Source organism: Vicugna pacos, chromosome 17, assembly GCF_048564905.1.
Source record: "Vicugna pacos chromosome 17, VicPac4, whole genome shotgun sequence".
Lineage (NCBI taxonomy): Eukaryota > Metazoa > Chordata > Mammalia > Artiodactyla > Camelidae > Vicugna > Vicugna pacos.
In genome coordinates, this window is record NC_133003.1 from 31427615 (window position 1) to 31446427 (window position 18813).

At 43.1% G+C, this 18813-nt stretch overlaps 1 protein-coding gene and 1 non-coding gene across 6 annotated transcripts in view; both read left to right on the forward strand.

The window, feature by feature from the left end:
* Positions 1-18813, forward strand: part of PTPRG (protein tyrosine phosphatase receptor type G) — a 658718-nt gene that overhangs the window by 462524 nt on the left and 177381 nt on the right. The gene's annotated exons all lie outside the window — the stretch shown is intronic.
* Positions 18674-18794, forward strand: LOC116284072 (small nucleolar RNA SNORA26). Its single transcript, XR_004193856.1, has one exon. It is a non-coding gene; the product is annotated as a small nucleolar RNA SNORA26 (small nucleolar RNA).

An 18813-nucleotide genomic window follows, 5' to 3' on the forward strand; every position in this document is an offset into this window, starting at 1 on the left:
CTACTAATGCTGGTTTTATTTTAGAGGTTTGTTATTACTTCTTTTGAAAGCTTGTTACCATTTGGCCATCTAGGCAGTGTCCCAGAGGGATGGTGAACCATCTTGAGCTGCATGAATCTTGATGTTACTCACCTGCTACTTTAAGTTGCCCACATGAGAAGCATGCAATTCTCTTTTGTTTTCCGGGTTTACGTTAAAACTGCTGTTTGTTTTTTTGTCTGTTCCGTCTTCATGTATATGGTATGTCTGTCCTTATTTGAAACCCAAAGCTTTTCTCAATGTGTTCTGGACGATTCCTGGCTATTTTGGTGTATCTCTGACCCATACCCCCAAAGCACATGTCCTGTGCCCCACATGGATTAATGTAAAGACAGACCAGTTTGCACAGATCTTTCCTGTGTGGTGGAAATCCTTTCAGCCATTTTCACATGACGTCATAACAAACCAGGAAGAGACTTTAATTTTATTTACCTTTATGAGACTTTTCCTGATTCCCCCAGTTACCCACCTCTTCCTCTAGTACCTCGATCTTGGTAACACTGGCCAACTGTGGTGGTTTTCACAGAAGCAATCCTGCGGTTTGTGAAGGAGACAGAGATTACTGGGAGAACTTCTGTTCACACTTCATCCTTCCTGCCTTTTAACTGGCAACAAGTAAGCGCCCAAATGTGATGCCGTAAAAGACCCAGCAGTTGGGGCTTACATTATTTCTTTATTAGGACTGCCTAGCTGGCTTTTGAGAAAAATGTTAGCGTTGAATCCCCGTGTTGGGCTTTATGGGCGCCAGGACACGTAACTATGCGTTGACTCGCCGGGACGCACATTCTGTTGTTTTCCTTAAGCCCCTTGTCTTCTCTGAATACGTGTTACGTGATTTTTATGTCTGTGAAAGTTCCTAGGTAGCTATATGTAAAGTCATAAATAGAGCTAATTGATTCAGATCTTGCTTATTTGGAATTTGGGTTTGTCCAAAGCTGAGGTAAGCTGGGACTTACTTTCCTTAGGAAAGCATGATCTAGGCACATCAGTACCGCAGGCAGCACTGCCGTGAGAGGGATCGCTTAATTTACGGGCATCCACTGGGTCTTATCAACCAATTTTATGTCGCATTCATTTGATATCAGTCCTCTGCTTCTAACAGAGAACTCTTCCATATCATGTAAGTGGGTTTGGTGAGGGACACTCGTCAGATCACACTAGCGTGAACCATACATGATAAAATGAAATTCTTTATCTCCGAAACAATACCCAGTTTGGATTCTTAGATAATTCACTTCCTGCGACATCTCAATCTGAATATTTCTGAGGTCTTACTCGACATTCTGCAGTGATTTCCCCGGTATTGTGGCATCCTTGCACCGTTCTAATGAGGTTTCAGTGAATTATTTCTATTTTTAGGCACTCTCCAATGGTGGCTGCTAGGCACTAGTTCTGTTTTGTTTTTTGTTTTTTTCATAACTGAACCGACGATAAGGTTTAGCACCAGATGTCTCAGAAATGCAAACGGCTAACTAACACAAAGTGAATTACTAGATCGCTCAAGAAAGGAAATAAATGTTTAGGGCCACATCTGAACTCGGGAGCCTGGCTACCCTCCTTTTTTTTTAAACTGGCAATCAGCCTAAAGCTTTAGTTCCTTTATATTTTGTATTGTGCAGGTGAAAGATGTCCTCATCCCACTAAAATAGTTCAGACAGGTAAAACCCCAAGTCTTCTAAAAAAGAATTTCAATTCTCTTTGAAAATGAACAATGACCAAAAACTGTAGGTGGTAGTTGTGAACCCTGGTCAGGAGGCAGGCCCTCTGCCAATTCCGCCAGGCATTCTACGTGCACTGTCCTATTTAATGCTCATAACAGTCCTCTGAGAAGGAGATTCTGATTCCAGAACTTCCCTCAGATGCTTAAATTCCCTTTGATTATGCAGTCAGTGCCTAGGAGAGACGTTGGAAAGGGTTGGGGTTTTGGAGTGAAAATTTCCATGCTAAAATTCTGACTTGCCACTACCTAGCTTTTGTTTGTTTTAACAAGTCTGTTCCCTCTCTGCTCTGCCTCAGTTCCTTTGTCCGTAAAATGGGCATATCCCTATCTCATTGGTTTGGTGTGAACTTGAAATCGTGTGTATGAAAGCACTATGGAGCAGAATTTGAACCATGCTGTAAAATGTGTCATATTCTAGCCAATGTAAATAAATAGTAATTTGGATGATGTTGATAATAAGTAACAATGAGAGCTCACATGCTAAAATAAGGGGGAATACTTTGAATGATGACTTCCCTGTATCCTGAAGCCCAGCCCAGAATAAGACACGTTAAAATACTCATGTTACTTTGAGTACGTCAGGTGTGTGCTTCCTCCCAGTCTGCTTGCGTTCGGGCGGAGGGTACTTCAGCTGTCTGATTGCCTTGGCAGTGAGACAAGGTTCTGAAGTCTAAGTGTCGTCATTCGTGCCGTAGCTCAGTAATTCAGGAGGAGGTAGCCAAATTCAGATTTCCTGAAGGAGCATCTACAAGTCTCTCTTACCACTTTAAAGAGGAGCTGAAGTAATGAGTTGTTATACCTTGGATGGTGAAATAAATAGTTACTTAATTGGAGCAGCCAGTCAGCTGGGAGAGAAACAAGTAACACGTTGACCTCGTGAGCCCAGATGCCTGCACGTGGTGGCTGGGAAAGGGGGCTTTGGAAGTAAAAGGGCCCCATCAGCTCTTCCCTGGCCTCCAAGTGACTGCTTAATTCCTCATAGAGACTTTCTCTCCAGTGTCAAAGTTGTCGGCCAGGCAGCCTTTATGTGGCCTGATTTGTACTGGAAATATATCCTCTTTTCTAGGATTCCTTATTGGCGTCTGTCAGGTCAGAGGCACTGCCAGCAATACTGGTGTGATCGTCAGAGATTTTTAAGTCCCGTGGCATGTGAATGATTGCCTGTGCTGGCGATGCATTTCCTCTGCCCCCGTGTTCAGTGTGGGCTGAAGGTTGGGTTGTGAGGGGGGAATGCTTTACCTCCTGCACTTTGGCGGTTGTGACTGTGTTCCACTTCGTCTGGAGAGATGTGATCAACCCATACACATGCCCCTCCCTCCTTCTCTCTTGTGTCCCCTCCGATGCCTTTTTTGTTCATTCCCTTTGCAGAGCTGCAGTGTATTCAGTGGGCAGCAGTGTCCAGAGAATTGAAACGAGCGTGGTCCCTGTCATCAAGGAAGTAACTCCATGCGCACTTGCACATGTGCACACACACACACTCACCTGTAAGACAAAAAACCTCTGCTTGTTTGGTGTTAAGATCTCAATGCTTAACCACAGAGGTATTGATTGCAAGCAAGAATCGTTGCTTGAGAATCTGCTTAAGGAAGAAAAGACTCTAGATCTAAGTTGTTTGATTAAATCCTGGTTCTGCCCACCAGCAGGAATAAGCTTCAGTTACATGCATAATCTTTCTGTCCCTAAGTTTTCCCATCTGGAAAATGGAGAAACTAGTAAGAGGCCAACCTTGGCGGGTGGTTGTGAGGCATGTATCAGTTAGCACAGGTGAAATGAACATGTACACAGCACATAGTAGGTCCTCAGTAAATGTGAGCTCTCATACTTTAAGTGATAGCAAGTATTGTCGTTTATGCCGCGACAAAAATTAGTCACCAAGAGCAGCAGTTATTCGGAAGGAAGAGCGAAGAACGGGCATTGTGTGAGAGGGGAAAGGCGTTTTCCCCTGGACTGGGGTCGTGCCCCGTTATCTGTGATGTGTTTTTCCTCTTCCTCTCCACACTCAGCGGCGAGAGCATAGAACGCTTGTCCTCAACACTGAGTGCACAGTGGAACCCCTGAGCCAGCTTTAGAGAATCCTGGTGCTTGGGTCCCGCTCCCGGGGTTCAGATGCTGTTGGTCTGGGAGGTGGCCGGAGCAGCAGTCCGTCTCCTTGCTCTTGCTCCTCGTGCGATTCTTAGGTGCAGTGCAGGCTGAGAGCTGCTGGCATCGCCCGTGACCGGCGCTCGGGGCTCTCCTGGGTTCCCTGAATTGTCCTCCACCCCCCACTCCCATCTGGCTCAGGCAGTTCTTGATTCCTTTGGGTCTTCCTTGGTGGTGTCCTCGTTTTCCTGAAAGAGTATGTTCCCCACTGCTGACCCCCAATGACCCTCCCTCCCTCCCTCCACCCCTCAGGGTAACACCAGTCCCAGTCCGATTCCATCCCCATTTTGCTGTGAATGGTGTCAGGATGTGCCACTGTCTGTTGGTGACACCACCTTGCTGTATTATCCAAGATAATAATCTCATAGGTGGAGGGGGCCTCATTACCTCTCCCACCTCCTAATTTGAGCCAGAAGAAACTCACATGGAAGATTTGTTAGTAATGAGGAGGACTGGAAAATGTGACTGGGACCAGAGGCTCCCGTGAGTCTACGTGCCTCTTCCCCTGGAGAAGATAAGCGGGCAGAGCGAGGCCAACCTGACTGGCCAACCTGGGTGCGAGGGGGAGGACTGGGGTCTCAGCTTGGTCAGCTGGGGCTGCTCAGCGCTGGAGGCTGGAGGCTCACGCGCCCCCTCTGGCCGGGGTGTGGCCAGGGGAGCTGGGGAGCCGGCTCCAGGGGAAAGAAAGGGCTGAGCTGACATTTCCTTGGAGTGGCCCAGTGGTAAGGGGGACTTCCCTGACTTGGAGAGGGGCTACTGGAGGGAAGCTGGGAGCAAGGAGTCCGAGAGAAAAAGAGGCTAGCTTCTCCCCAAGGACTTCTAAATAAATGTGCGTTTGTACAAGTCCCTCCTTCCGATGACCCAGGCGGGAACGTGGGAGAGAGAGAGGGAGTTTGTGTGTCCCCTCTCTGCTCTTCTATTTCTGCTCATGTCAGGGAGGCAGGTTTTATGCTTCTCTGGGCTAGTCCATACCCATGATCTCCTTTGATGCCTCAAACTCATGCAGGAGGAACTTCTGCCCATAATTGAGGAAATAAGGGAATAGACGTCCTTGATGATTTATCCGAAGTCACATGACTATAAAACAGTAGGATTTGAACCTGTTCTTCTTACTCTGAAGGCTCTTCCTCTCTTCTCAGATCTCTTCCAGGATGCTCCTGCCATCCTGGAAGCCCCATCCTTCTGCTGTTTCTTCCAAGAGTGTGGACCAGCTGGTGGGGCCGGCACCCTCAAAGAGTTTCAGCTTACCCCTTGGGGTGGGTGCCCTGGTACCCACAGTACCTGGGGCGTAAGGCAATTAGAGCTTTAAAGAAAAGTCTGTGTTGGGGAAACATATTTTTGAGCCACTTCTCCTGCCAGCAGCTCTCTCAAAGTTTGGATGATGCTAAGGTTGTGAGAGCTAAGGGTTTTCCGCTACCTGCCTCCGAAGCATGTGATTTTTAACTGGCCGCCTGTGGAACCTAGCTTCAAGCTCAGTAAACGATTTTGGATGTTCTGTGCTAGGATGTTCCAGGCACGGGCAGCACCCGATGGAGATCTCAGTAGCCAAGCCAGGCCTCCCCTTGGCCCAGTGTCCCCACTGAGGCTGTCCAGGGCCGATGCTGAGAACTCACTGATGCGCTGGGCCGAGAGGGGAGCATTTGTCTTGTGAGGCTAGGGAGGCTCAGGGAGTCCTCAGTTGGCTGGCGGACCCTTCAGCTGCTGCTGAAAACTTTTTGGAATCCCTGAAGCAGTTCTGCTCATGTCTGGCAGTGTTCTGCCAAGAGGCATTATTATTATTATTATTATTATTATTATTATATTTGACATTCCCGGATCAGGGAGGCTGTCCCTGCTGTAGGGAGCACGTCTGTCCACGGGCCGCCTTTGCCGAGCAGAATGATAATCCACCTTCAGTGCATTGATCTGCCAGAAGCATCCCTGCATAATCGTCGTCTCCTCTCTGGCTTTATAAATGTGGCACAGTGTTTTTCTATCGGGCACGTGTGTACAATCAGCCTGGATCTCCGGCAAAGTACCGTGCCTTCAATTACACCCTTGTTATAAAAGCTTCATTTAAAAATTCTTGGGCCATAAAGCAAAGTGAGAGCAGTGTTTACCATCACAAGTTGTTAAGCAGACAGTCTTGGTGTCAGAGGGGACTGTGCTCAGCAGTGATGCTGTCAGTTATGGAGAATGTCAGAGCAACATCCCCCGTGTGGATGCAGTGAGGCAGAGGAAGGATGTGTAAGAGGAGGTGTTTGCCGTTAGGTTTGGGTGTCTGGGGACTTCCAGGGCTCCTCTGGATACAAAAGGCAGTACTGGGACATTGCCCCAGTACAGCAAATCATGTACCATCCTGCGTTCTCTATGAAAGCAGAGTGTTACTGTCTAGACCTTTCCAGTTTATGTGTGTAGAATGAGCTGACCCTCCTCAGTTTTCATTAAACCGAGTATGCCTTGCAGCCCGGTGTGTTCCAGGGGCCCTGCGGGGCACGGGGGCTGCCTTGGTCGGGGTATACCCACGTGGCCCTGGTAGAGAATAGCTATTAGTCCTATGAGTGTGCGGTAGATGCTGGGTTAAACTTACGTTGCGTCCACTGAAGGGAAGAGACATTCAGTGCTTTGGAGCCCCTCATGGGGATCATGCCCAGTTTAGGGGTCAGGAGAGGCCACCTGAAGAAAACATGGTTGAACAGAATTTCTCTAGGTCAAGAAGTGACCTAGGCTCCAAAGGCGAGCGTGTGTGATGCTCCCAAGGCGGAAGAACAGAACATCCATGGACCTGGAAGGAAGCCACCAGGGGTGCAACCAGACCCCACAAAGCCTTGAAGGCCATCAGCGCTGGACTTTTATGGGGGAACCACTGAGAGACTGGCTGGAGAAGGAGGCTAACTTGGTTAGCATTTTGGAGCAGATCGGGAAGGCTGTGGTTGAGGGCCACGCTGGAGAGAAGCCGAGGAGGATGCGATGTCATCCGTTTGTCATAAAGAAAAGAGATGGTGGTAGCTGGGACCTGGGGGAAAATGATCTCTTTCTATTACCAAGATTGTAGGGATTTTTATGTTCTTATGTAGGAGGGAGAAAATTAGTTTCAGGCTCTGAGAGGCTGCATTTGAAGCAACTCGGTGACAAATGAAAATAACACTTCTGGGGTGGGAAAGCGGGTCAGAAGGGGGTTTATAAATGCTGCTCACGATCAGGTTTGTAGCAACATCCTCACTGTTGTTTTGATGCTGGCAATCTTTCTGTGCTTCATTTTTCACTGCTTTTCGCGTTCGACGTTTTCTCCTGTTGTGTTTATGTCTTTACTTGTTTTATGTGCATCGTGCGAGTGTATTGAATGGGCCTTCTGTCTTCGTTTGGTTCCATTTTAATTTTGGAGAGCTGGACAGGGGTGTGATTATGATTATCAGTTTATGGGTGCATTTTGCCGTGCGCTGTCTCTGCAAATACAGCTGACTGCTTTCCATTGTGAAAGTTAATTCTGCAGCCATGTTGTACAACCCATAAACCCAGGAATCGAACTTCTTGGGGGTTTCATTAGTGGGTCTCTGCAAATAGTCCTTCGATGTCTAATATGTAAAAATTACAGTCATCATTCAGAGTATTATATTATCTCTCCACCCTCTGTGTTTAACGACAGATTGATGACCAGGCTGAAGCCTGATTATAATTATCAGAATAAAAGAACAAATTAGCTGGATGGTCCCTAGCTACGGTGGCCTTTAATGCCGGTCACATTTTATGCTCTGTTAGAATTTACAGTTCCAAAGACCTTCCGTCTAGGTTTCGTTTATAGCACAGAAGAATTTTTAAACACGCACAGTTTACCAGCTCCCCTTAAAAACAAAGTGAAAAGCCACCCATCTTAAACATGAAATTGTGGGGCTGAGCTGGCTTAAGAGAACACCATTAGGAACCCACTGTCAGAAACATGAGGAAGCCCCCAGCCGACTGTTACTGAGTTTGTGCGTTTAAGCAGAGGGCAAACTCAGATTCTCTTTGTAGCTGGTTGCCTTGTTCCACTTAGTCCTGTAAAGGAGACACTGGTTGCAAGGCCTAATGGTGTAAAATGGAGTTGGTGAAGGATGGCCTTCCCAGTTCCTTAGGTCTTGCTCATGTAATCTTCCAGCCGAGAAGTGAGAATGTGCGTCCTGCTAAGTCAGTTCAGGATGTTCTGCCAAAGGCGCTGTTACTCCAGGCCTGGGACCGTTCCAGCAAAGGAAAACCTAAATAAACCACACAACAGCACTAGTGTTCTTTGCAGGGCTCCTGGCCTGAGCATTTCCACACAAATAAATTAACACTCATGAGTAATGGTGTGTTTTTGACACCCTCTTGTTACTGGTCTTTGAATGTGAATTAAAGGGACACACTTCGCTTAGGGCAAAAGAGGACCCGTCTCCAACACTCCCCCAAATTAGGAAATACCATGGCAGAGTAGGCTCTATTTTAAAAACAAATTTCTAGATGATACTCCTTGTAGGAAATAAACTGCACTCAGTCTTTTCTCTGTATTGAAAATGCTTGGAAAATAGAATTTCCACAAACTCCAACAGTCCAATAATTAACTTCACTGTATTGTGTGTATTAAATAATAATGAACATTATCAATTATGTATTTAATAAATAATATCACTAATATGGTCAGAAAATACCTGAAAACTAGAGATTCATTTCCCCAAAGGATCTCTTTCATGCAATTTCTCTTCTACTATAGTCTTCTATTGTTAAACTTGGGTGAAATTAAATTTATGTATTTTTAGTACAGAGAAATGGTGTTGATTTTCCTCTTCAGTCCTCTTTCAATTTTCTATTATTTTATAAGGTACACAAAGTATATTATTTATGTTTTTAGAAATATTTTAGTGGGATGACAAGCATGGCCAAACATTATTATCTCATGAAGAGCTCTCCAGAAGAGGAGGCATTTGAGATTCTCAAAAGCACTTTCAATAAAAAAAAATTTTTTAATGCACAATATAATGCTAGGAAATTAGCTTCCATCATGAAAGTAAGCAGTAAATCTCAGAATAATAATTACTGCCATCATATCTTCCCAGGTCTGAATGGTCGCTCTTTGGAGATTTACTAATCCTAATTAGAGATTGTATTCATTATGGATACTAAGCTTTTGAGAGATTACATGACTAATTGGTAAAAGAACTAGAACAAATATTTTAATATCAGTATACCTTTCTGGAGGGCATGACAATTTATCATGTGCCTTTATTTGTATTGTTTGATCCTTAAGCTGGTAAATAAGGCATTGTGGATGTCATCACACCCTTCATCCTGGCCCCAGCTTCTCTTCTCCTGACTTTTTTTCTTTTAACAGCTTTGGGGAAAGGCAGATAAGAGGTTAAGTGACTTGCCCCCAAGGTCACAGAGCTTGAACTAACATCCAGACCTTTAGCTTTCATGCCTGTGTTCTTTACTGCATTCCAAGAAAGCTGACGGGTGTGTGGCTGGTGGCCTTCTCTGAGTTCCGTGGATGGACAGGTTGATTGAATGCTCTGGGTAGGCATGCTGAGTATCTTCGTATCTGCTCTCGGGAAGATAGCAATCTTCAGTAGTTCCTGACCTAGGAACTGAATTGGATTTTGAACTTGAAGGGTTGCAGCCACAGACTGTATTCTGACTTTAGGGAGGGGAGAGGAAAAACATAAGAGGTCTTAGAAACAAAAGTGCATATCTCAGGGACAAACAAATTCTGAGATGCTGGCTTTCTATGCAAATGTAGAATTGAGTTGCTTGAGACAGGAAGTGCCTCTGATGGCTGCCAGCCTACAAATATAGCTGTGTTTTCGGGTTTACTCTTAAAATTGCCACATTTAGGAATTCTCACCATTGGTGATAAGATTGGGGCCCTTGTGTGGGATTTGACTATGTAAAGAGGATTTGCTTGTGCTTGTGAGTCAGGGTACTATGTGCTATAATTCACAGTTGGGTTAGGTTAGGATTTTCATAACCATCTTTCTGCTTTTACAAATTCTGATATAAACAAACCCTCATGTGGAATCTGGTGGTTTTTTTTTTTTCATTCCTTATCACCTATCACTACATGCAGTAGTCTTTCTAAATGGTGTGTTAGGGCTGAAATTTAACCTAAGACAGTAACTCAAATTTCGGGAAGCCTTTGGACACCAAAGTGTTGACTACACCATTATTTCTGATCGTGAAAGTTGGTAGAAGAAACCCAAATGCCCAACATTTTGGAAATGATTAAATAAACTAGGCCCACCCTGGAGTTGGAATATTGTGTAGCCATTAAAAGTTTTGCTGTATGGGGACTTTTGATGACGTAAGTCACATTATTACTTAATACTGCTGTTCATAAAATGCCAGTACTTTACTTACAAAACAGAAACAGACTCACAGACATAGAAAACAAACTTATGGTTACCAGCGGGGTAGGGTTGGGAGGGATTAACTGGGAGTTTGGGACTTGCAGATATTATTATATATAAAATAGGTAAGTAACAGGGTCCTACTATGTAACACAGGGAGCTATATTCATTATCTTGTAATAGCCTATATTGAAAATGTGAGAAGGAATATATATATATACACACACATACACATATATATGTTTAACTGAATCACTATGCTGTACACCAGAAATTAGCACAACATTGTAAACCGACTGTACTTTGATTAAAAAAATGTCAGTACCATAGGCGAACAAAGCAATTCAGGAAAGCAAGCATCCACATGATACCTGGTACTGGGAGCGCATCTAAGCTCTTTACGTGTATGTCAAGGCACTGTGAGGCAGATACAGTACTTGAGAAGGAAGTACATCTGGTCACTTCATCTCTCAATGAGGAAATGTGTCCAGATGTTAGGTCACACGCCTAGTAAGTGGAAGAATGGGGATTCAGACCCCTGACTCAGCCATTGCTACTGTTCTGCCCAATGTGATGTTCCTAACAAGCGATCTCATCTGTACTGCAGGTGTGTTCATGTGTGTGTGGGAAATTTAGAAAGGCATGTGACCCAATTTCCAGCACTGGGAACCTGGGTGGTAGGAGTTTGGGTGGTTTATTCCTTTTCTGTATCTTATAAACAGCATGTGATATTTCAGTTATTAGACCATAATGTAGTTTTAAATACGTGAATAAATAGGAGTCTCTTTACATTTCCCAGCATTTCCTTGCTGCTGAGTGAAAACCCATCCCCTACACTGTCACATCCATGTCTTCCAGTTTCCGGGCAGTCAGACCACCGTGGCCAGCCTCCTGTACCACGATGTGGCATCACTTCAGTCAGAGAGTGAGTCTGGCCACATACCTAATTTGCCTGGATGTTTTTCTGTTTTCCAGTCGTGAGCAAAAATCCAAAGGGCACATGGGAGTGTCTGATCTGAATTCTGGATCCCTCAGTTCCCATCTCATAATTTTTTAGTTGGCTAAAGGCGTGGACATTTGAGCCATGGAATAAATACTAGTAAGGACTTTGTGGGGTAAATAATTGGAGGCAGTTTCAAATGGTGCACTGTTTCCATTGAGCGATGGACAGATGGGTTGTTTGTGCTTTTTCAAATACAGCCTTTTTTTTTTTTCTTTTGCTGGTGAAGCGTAGAATCCCCGTTCTTCTGTTGTTTTTCTCTACCTCTCTCCTAAACCGTATTTAAATATTTGCCTCTATAAAGTAATTTGCAGTGATAAAGTATCACCCCAAGTGCTAAAGGAATCTATTAAGAGACATTTGAAAGAGTCCCTTACTTTCAAAAACTACATATGAAAATATTTACTAATAAAATATGATTGAAGGTTTACTTTGGCATAATTGGAGGTGTGTGAGGATGAGATGAAAGGAGATTGGTCACGAAGCTAAAGCGATGGGTACACAGGAGCTCCTGAGACTACTCTCTCTACTGCTGTTTATGTTGAAAATTATTGATCATAAAAAAAATGAAGCAGACACTTTTCTGCTCTCTCAGCAATTCTACTGCATCACAAAACGCAACAAATTTAGTTTGAAAGGGAAATTTTCAGGGAGGTTACATAGAACTTTAGTCTGTAAAATGCCACAACAAGCAATTGAAATGTGAAAAATTCTGACAGTCTATCACATTGTTTGCATGTGATAAGGTTTATCCATGCCAAAGAATAGTTTGACTGTTTTTTTCCAATTCAACTAATTTTATAATAATAGTATTAATGGATTTAGATATGTTTAAATATGGCTTTTGAGCTTAAGCCTTTTGTAAACTCTTACTACTGTCTTGGTCTTGGGCTTTTGTCAAAGTACCTGAAACGCTCACTTCGATTTCAGACTCTCCACCCCCAAGCCATCCTCCATGCCCCTTCGATACTAGTACCATTTTTCCTTTCTCCTCATCCTTGTCTGGAACTGGCAGTGGATTTCTAAATACAACCCAGATGTTTTAGCCTGGCCCAGACCTACCCCTGCAGATTGATTTCTTCTACTACAAACCATTTCCTAAAAATGGAACCACATAGTCAAGAGAATGGACTATTTAAAAACTCCTGATCATTTGTTCCCAAATGGTCTTCTGAAATAATTGTGGCATGCTGTATCCCCACGTGTACAGCAGTGCCCATTCCACCATAGAGAAGTAAACAGTGGGTGTCATTATTTGTCAAAATCTCTCCTGATACGATAGTCCAAAAAAAAAAGTCTCCTTTATTGAAAATTGTCAGAGTGGACAGTTTTCACATTTTCACTGACGTTCTCCCCCCCCCCATTTAAAATGTATTTATTGTATTTTTTCCATTTAAAATTGCTTATTGTAAGATGTACTTACTCATATCTTCCCCTATTTTATTACTGTCATACTCTATTGTATTCTATCATATTCAGTAATACTTTACGGCAGGATAGAAGTTCATTCTCTGAGGTCAAAGGTAGACTTTCTGAGGGGGTTCTGTTATCTGACCCATTTTTGCACCCTCAGTACCTGGTCTTGTGCCTAGTGCAGGGTAGGGTAGGTACTGAAATAATCTGTTTTCACATTTTAACATCTTTCTTTTAAAAAAACCAAAATGTCCATTTCGAGGTAGAATGGTGTCCATTTTGAGTAGGAATTTCTTCAATATTTATTGCTAGGAAACCAACATTTTCCATCGCTACTCCCAAGAGGGGACCCCTGGAGGGATCGGAAAGAGCAGTGGCTATAACTCAGGAAGAATTGCCCTTCTGACTTGTAAGCTCTGCCCCCGATCCCAGGAGCGTTACGTAGCAAAAGGAGGTGTATTGTGCTGACATTTGAAAATTGGACCTATGACATGGCACTTACCAGTAATTTCTCTTGCATTCCTGCCATCACCGAAATTGAAGACTTGTTAATCATACTAAGTATTCAGAAGACTCTTTTAAGCTTGTTGCTCTAGATTATTTTAGGGGCATTTCTTTTTACCCTGTTCCCAATCTTGGTACCAAAAATCAGGAGTTAAATCACCATCCTTTTTGTTGTGTCTTACTATCCCATCTTTTGGAGTATCCCGCTTCCCTTCACTCCTCCATGATTTCTGGTCCTATGAAACCATTTTTTTAGTAAATGTTTTCTCCTAAGTCCTAGTTCTCATCAAATTGCCTTCATCATGTAATTCTAGCTTTTGAACACTCAGCCTGAAGACTGTGATCTTTCTGCAGCATACTTGGACAAGGAAGCCAGTCTTTTGCATTCTGGCTGTGCTGAGTAAGACTTCCATTAAATCAAACTCTTAATGAGATTTTGTAGCTCTCAACCTCGCCAGCTCCCCACCAGTTACAGTGTGAAGCAGGGTTTTGCCTTCTCTTCCCTCACAAGTCTACGTTTAATTCTTCTAAAGGAGTAGAGGAAGAATGATACACTTCGAACACCTGCCATTTTCCATTCTCATTTAAAAAAAAATATCTTTCTTGTTTCCATAGTCTGAGGTGGACATAGAAAGGCCAGTCCTAGAAGGGATGATTTAATGACCACCACTACCCCGTTTGTTCCACCTCGTCTGTTCCCATGAAGAAATTCCAGCCTGTGATGTTTTCTCCTTTTCTTTTTTTTTCATTTTGATGTCATTTTGTGACAGATGGTGAATAAAAGCAGTGAGCCCAGGCCAGGTGGCAGAGGGTCTGTGTCTGCATTTTGATGACACCTGTCACTGGAGAATCTAGGCATGTGGACTGCAATACTGTCCGGGGACAAGGCAGAGGAAGTAGGCAGCCTGGAAAGCCCACCAGCTAAGAGTTGTGTTGGGGTCTTGAAACTTAACATAATTTTGATGTGATTTTGCAGTTAGATTCAAATTTTTAAGCAACCTGCATAATACAGGAGTTTCTCATAATTTAAATCATGTTTTCTCCGACTTGACTTTCTCACCATCAGGTGGAGAATCCTGTGGCAACAAAACCATCAATGACGTAGGAGTGCAGTCAGCAGTGTGCCATTCCCTCAAATGAACCAGCGTTGTTGGCTCAGGTTCTAGAATATTAGGTATATTTTTGATTCTCCAGCATAGCTGCCCAGAACTATGCTTTGGGGGAGAGTAAGTTGGACTTTTGCCCCTAGATATGTCTGTTATCCGGGCTGCATGTCATTTTCTAGTCAGTTGGACTATCCAACCGAAAATGATCCACTAGCAGAGTTCTGTCCCTAAATTCTTGCCAAGCTAACATCCTGGAAGGTAGCGTCAAGACAGAAGCGCTGATAACTTTGACCTCTTGACATTATACGCTGTTCTGACACAAGGCAAAGAAAGGAAGAGTTGCTTGGATTTTCTCTGTCATCAGCTGTCTGTCTGCTGACCTCCTCATACTCCAGTATTCCTCATTCCTGTCTGTCTGTCTCTGGCTCTCATTTACGTGTATGTGTAATTTTAGCCTCATGCACGCCACCAGTGGTCCACTCTAAGATTCTCAAGTTATAGCAAAGCTCTTCCAGCTTGAGCTGGTAAAACTGATTCAGCGTGGGTTCTTCTGGCCCCTGGTTCATTCTAGGTCTTCATAGTGAAAGGCTATTCCAGAGGGGATGTGTAATTCATCCTGGTATTTAATGCTCTTTTTTTCCCCCTTAACTCTTAAAAACTTAAGCCAATAGCCTGAACTGGTTAGGCTTTGGACTAACATCAGCTGCTTTATCTGGTTGCATTGTCACATAATAACCTTTATTGGTGATCGCTAGGTGCTGAGATTTTTGTGAAGACCGGCAGGAACATCCCTTTTAAGTCCCACAAGCAGACCACCAGACTCCCCTGTAACTAGGGATCCTCATATGATAAAAGTGGAGCCCGAAACGTCCTTCTAAGATGGCAGAGCAGAAGGAGCTGGAGCTCATCCCCTCTCACAGATGCAGCAGGACCAACACCGATTCAGCACGGCCCTGTACTCACGTCACCGTATGGGCAGGGAGTAGGCCTGTCCTGGTTTTGAATCTGAAGGGACCTCTGTGACTTCCTTGTCTCAGTCCAGTCACCCTTCGTATGGTGTCCTCTGCTTCAGGGCACACCATGCCACACAGCCTACACCTTCTGCCACGTGGGAGGGAGCCCTCCTTGCTTGGCTTCCTACCAAAACACAATGCACTTTATGGCAACACCATTTTGGACCTTTTCAGGGATTTGTTTTTCGTTGTTATACATGGCGGGACGTCGTCATGGTGCTTTGTCACCCAGCTCCTGGAGTCGGGTGCAGGGGCATGGTGAAATGACAGCGCGAGAGCCTCGTTCTCCTTTCATCCTCTCCTGCTCCCATGATGTGCAGTTAACTGTCTTCATTTGCTTTGTTTTGTGAGCCAAATACGAGATGGGGGTATGAAACCCTACAGCTTTGGAAATTCCAGGATCACGCTCTAATAGCCAAAATTAAGTGGCAACTCTACATGATACGGAGAAGTCCCACCTAAAGGGCTTTCAGTCCTTTGCCTTGTTATTTGGAAATTGTCTTTTTCTTGGTAATTATCTTGGCTTTATTCATTTGCTGATTTGGTCATTCACTCAGTAAATTATGATGAAAGAGCTAATGGGCACCAGGCACTGTTAAGATTATTTTATAGCAGTATCAGTGTTCAGCAGAGAAATATGGAGTGGTGCTTGTGTTTATGGCTTCAAGGACCATGTTAAACGAGTGGACTTGAGCATAACTCCGTTTCTTTGTTAGGCCTGCTTTTGACGGGGGACAGAATTCACTTACATACTCCTTTGGGAAAAGATCTTCCCATACACTGCTCGTGAGAGTGAAATCTGGAATTGTCTGCAGTGCCACCTGTGACCATGAGTCCAGAATTGTAGAGGCTTACGTATTTTTTGTAACTTGGAAAATCTACTGGAGGTTGATCCTAAGGAAATTAACATGGATGTGCATATAGTCTTAAAGATGTTCATTCAAACTTTTAGAAAATATTAATAGTGATAAGTTGAAAATAACTCGTATGTCCAGTAGTAGGAAGGGTGAGACACATTATGGTCTATCTGTGCAGTAGGATCATAAGCAGTCACTGAAAGTAATGTTGAGGAATATTTAATAACCCAGAATAATAAAACTGTTTTTGTGTCTTTTTCGTATTCTTTTTCATTATAGGTTACTACAAGATATGGAACATAGTCCGCTGGCTATACATAGAAACATGATATCTATTTTAGATATAATAATTAGTATCTGCAAATCTCAAATTCCAGATTTATCCCTTCCCACCTCCTTCCCCCCTGTGATAACGAAGTCTCCTCCTTCCCTTTCCTCCCTGGTAACTGTAAGTTTTTTTTTTCTATGTCTGTGAGTCTGTTTCTATTCTGTAAATAAGTTCATTTGTGTCTTTTTTTTTTTTTAAAGATTCCACATACGGTATTTTTCTTTCTTTTTCTGGCTTACTTCCCTTAGAATGACGATCTCCTTGGTCCATCCATGTTGCTGCAAATGGCATTGTTTTATTCTTTTTATGGCTGAGTAGTATTCCATTGTATAAAAACACCACAGCTTCTTTATCCAGTCCTCTGTTGTTGGACATTTAGGTTGTTTACATGTCTTGACTATTGTAAATTGTGCTGCTATGAACATTGGGGTGCATGTATCTTTTCAAATTAGAGTTCCCTCTGTATATATGTCCAGGAGTGGAATTGCTGGATCATATGGTAAGTCTAGTTTTAGTTTTTAGAGGACTCTCCATACTGTTTTCCATAGTGGCTGCACCAGACTGCATTCCCACCAGCAGTGCAGGAGGGTTCCCTTTTCTCTACAGCCTCTCCAGCATTTATCATTTGTGGACTTTTGAATGATGGCCATTCTGACTGGTGTGAGGTGAGACCTCATTGTAGTTTTGATTTCATTTCTCTGTTAGTTAGCGATATTGAGCATTTTTTCATGTGCCTAGTGGCCATTTGCATGTCTTTGCTGGAGAATTGCTTGTTTGGTCTTCTGCCCATTACTTTTCATACATTTGGGAAACAGGATAGTGCAGGGGGCACCTGAACCTCTGACTTCCCTGCTGCTGGTTCTGTGACCCTTGGTGAGCACTCAACGTCTGGTAGAAGCCTGTCTTTATCCATAAAATGGTAATGCTTCATCAGTTGCGTAAGGTCATTGTGAAAATTGAGATAAGTTGTATAAAGTTCTTAGCACAGTACTTGGCACATAGTAAGTGTAACCTATGATAATGACTGGCTGTTGCACTGAATAAAGACTGGACATCTGTATACTAAATCCTTACTGTTTACATCTGGATGATGGGACAAACTTTAATTTTGATTTTTTTAGTTGGCTTATGAGTATTTTCTAAATTTCTGGCAATTAACATGTCTTAATGATGATTATAATAAAGAAATAATTATTTTAACTAAAGTTTGCAGGGGAAACACTTAAAAAAGTGTGGTCATTTTGGAGTTATGCGTACCTTATTTTCTACTAAGAGCTGTAGGAACATGTTACAATGGAACTGGGTGGGGGGATGTGCAACAGTTTTCCCCAGATATTTATGGCTAGACTTCCACAAAGACGAAGAACGTGATTTAGTTGTCATCACTGGAGAAATTCATTGTATGTCTAGGGCATCTGTATTAGTAGCAGTGGCCGAATAGCATATTAATGTTCTAGTGTGTGATGTGGGTTAATTACTGTCATAGTTTTATTAGGTTTTGGCGTGACTTTTTTTCCTCAGCAAATAAAACTTGAGAAAATTCAAGATTGGTATTAACTGTCTTGCTGCAAATGAATTTCTCATCTGGACAACTGGAATCAACAGCTATAAACCCACACTGTCAATGGGAGTGAAGATTTCCTAATATGGACGCAGTGTCAGAAGGCTCATTTTCAATTTTCGACTCTCTCCGACTGTGTGTCAGTTTACCTTCCTAAAGATGCATTTAGGACCACAAGTTTCTGGGAGTAGTTTCTGGAGAAGGCTGTTGAGTTGCCTCTGAGTGGGTAAGAAAAAAGCTTAAGGAGTGAAATAAGTGAGACACAGAAAGACAAATACCACATGTCATACCACTTATATATGGAATCTAAAAAAAAAATAACACAAATGAGCTTATTTACAAAACAGAGACAGACTCACAGACATAGAAAATACACTTATGGTTACCAGAGAGGAAAGGGAAGAAGGAGAAGGATAAATTAGGAGTCTGGGGTTAGCAGAGAGACACAACTTTATAAGAAAAAGATAAACAACAAGGTCCTACTGTCTAGCACAGGAAGCTGTATTCAGTAGCTTGTAATAGCCTATAGTAAAAAGAACATGAAAAATAATATATGTATGTATAACTGAATCACTGTGCTGCACGCCAGAAACTAACACAACATTCGACATCAACTATGCTTTAATTTAAAGGAAAAGAAAAGAGCTTATTTCCCTTTCCTGTGCCCTTTTAAGGCTGACGCAGTGCCTTAAGAGGCTAACACAGAAGGGTAAAATAAGTCTCCATGAACCCAGAGAAGAGATTGTAGAACTCCTCTTTGGATCCTGTCTGGAGTCACAGCTGGAAAAAGGAAAAAGAAAA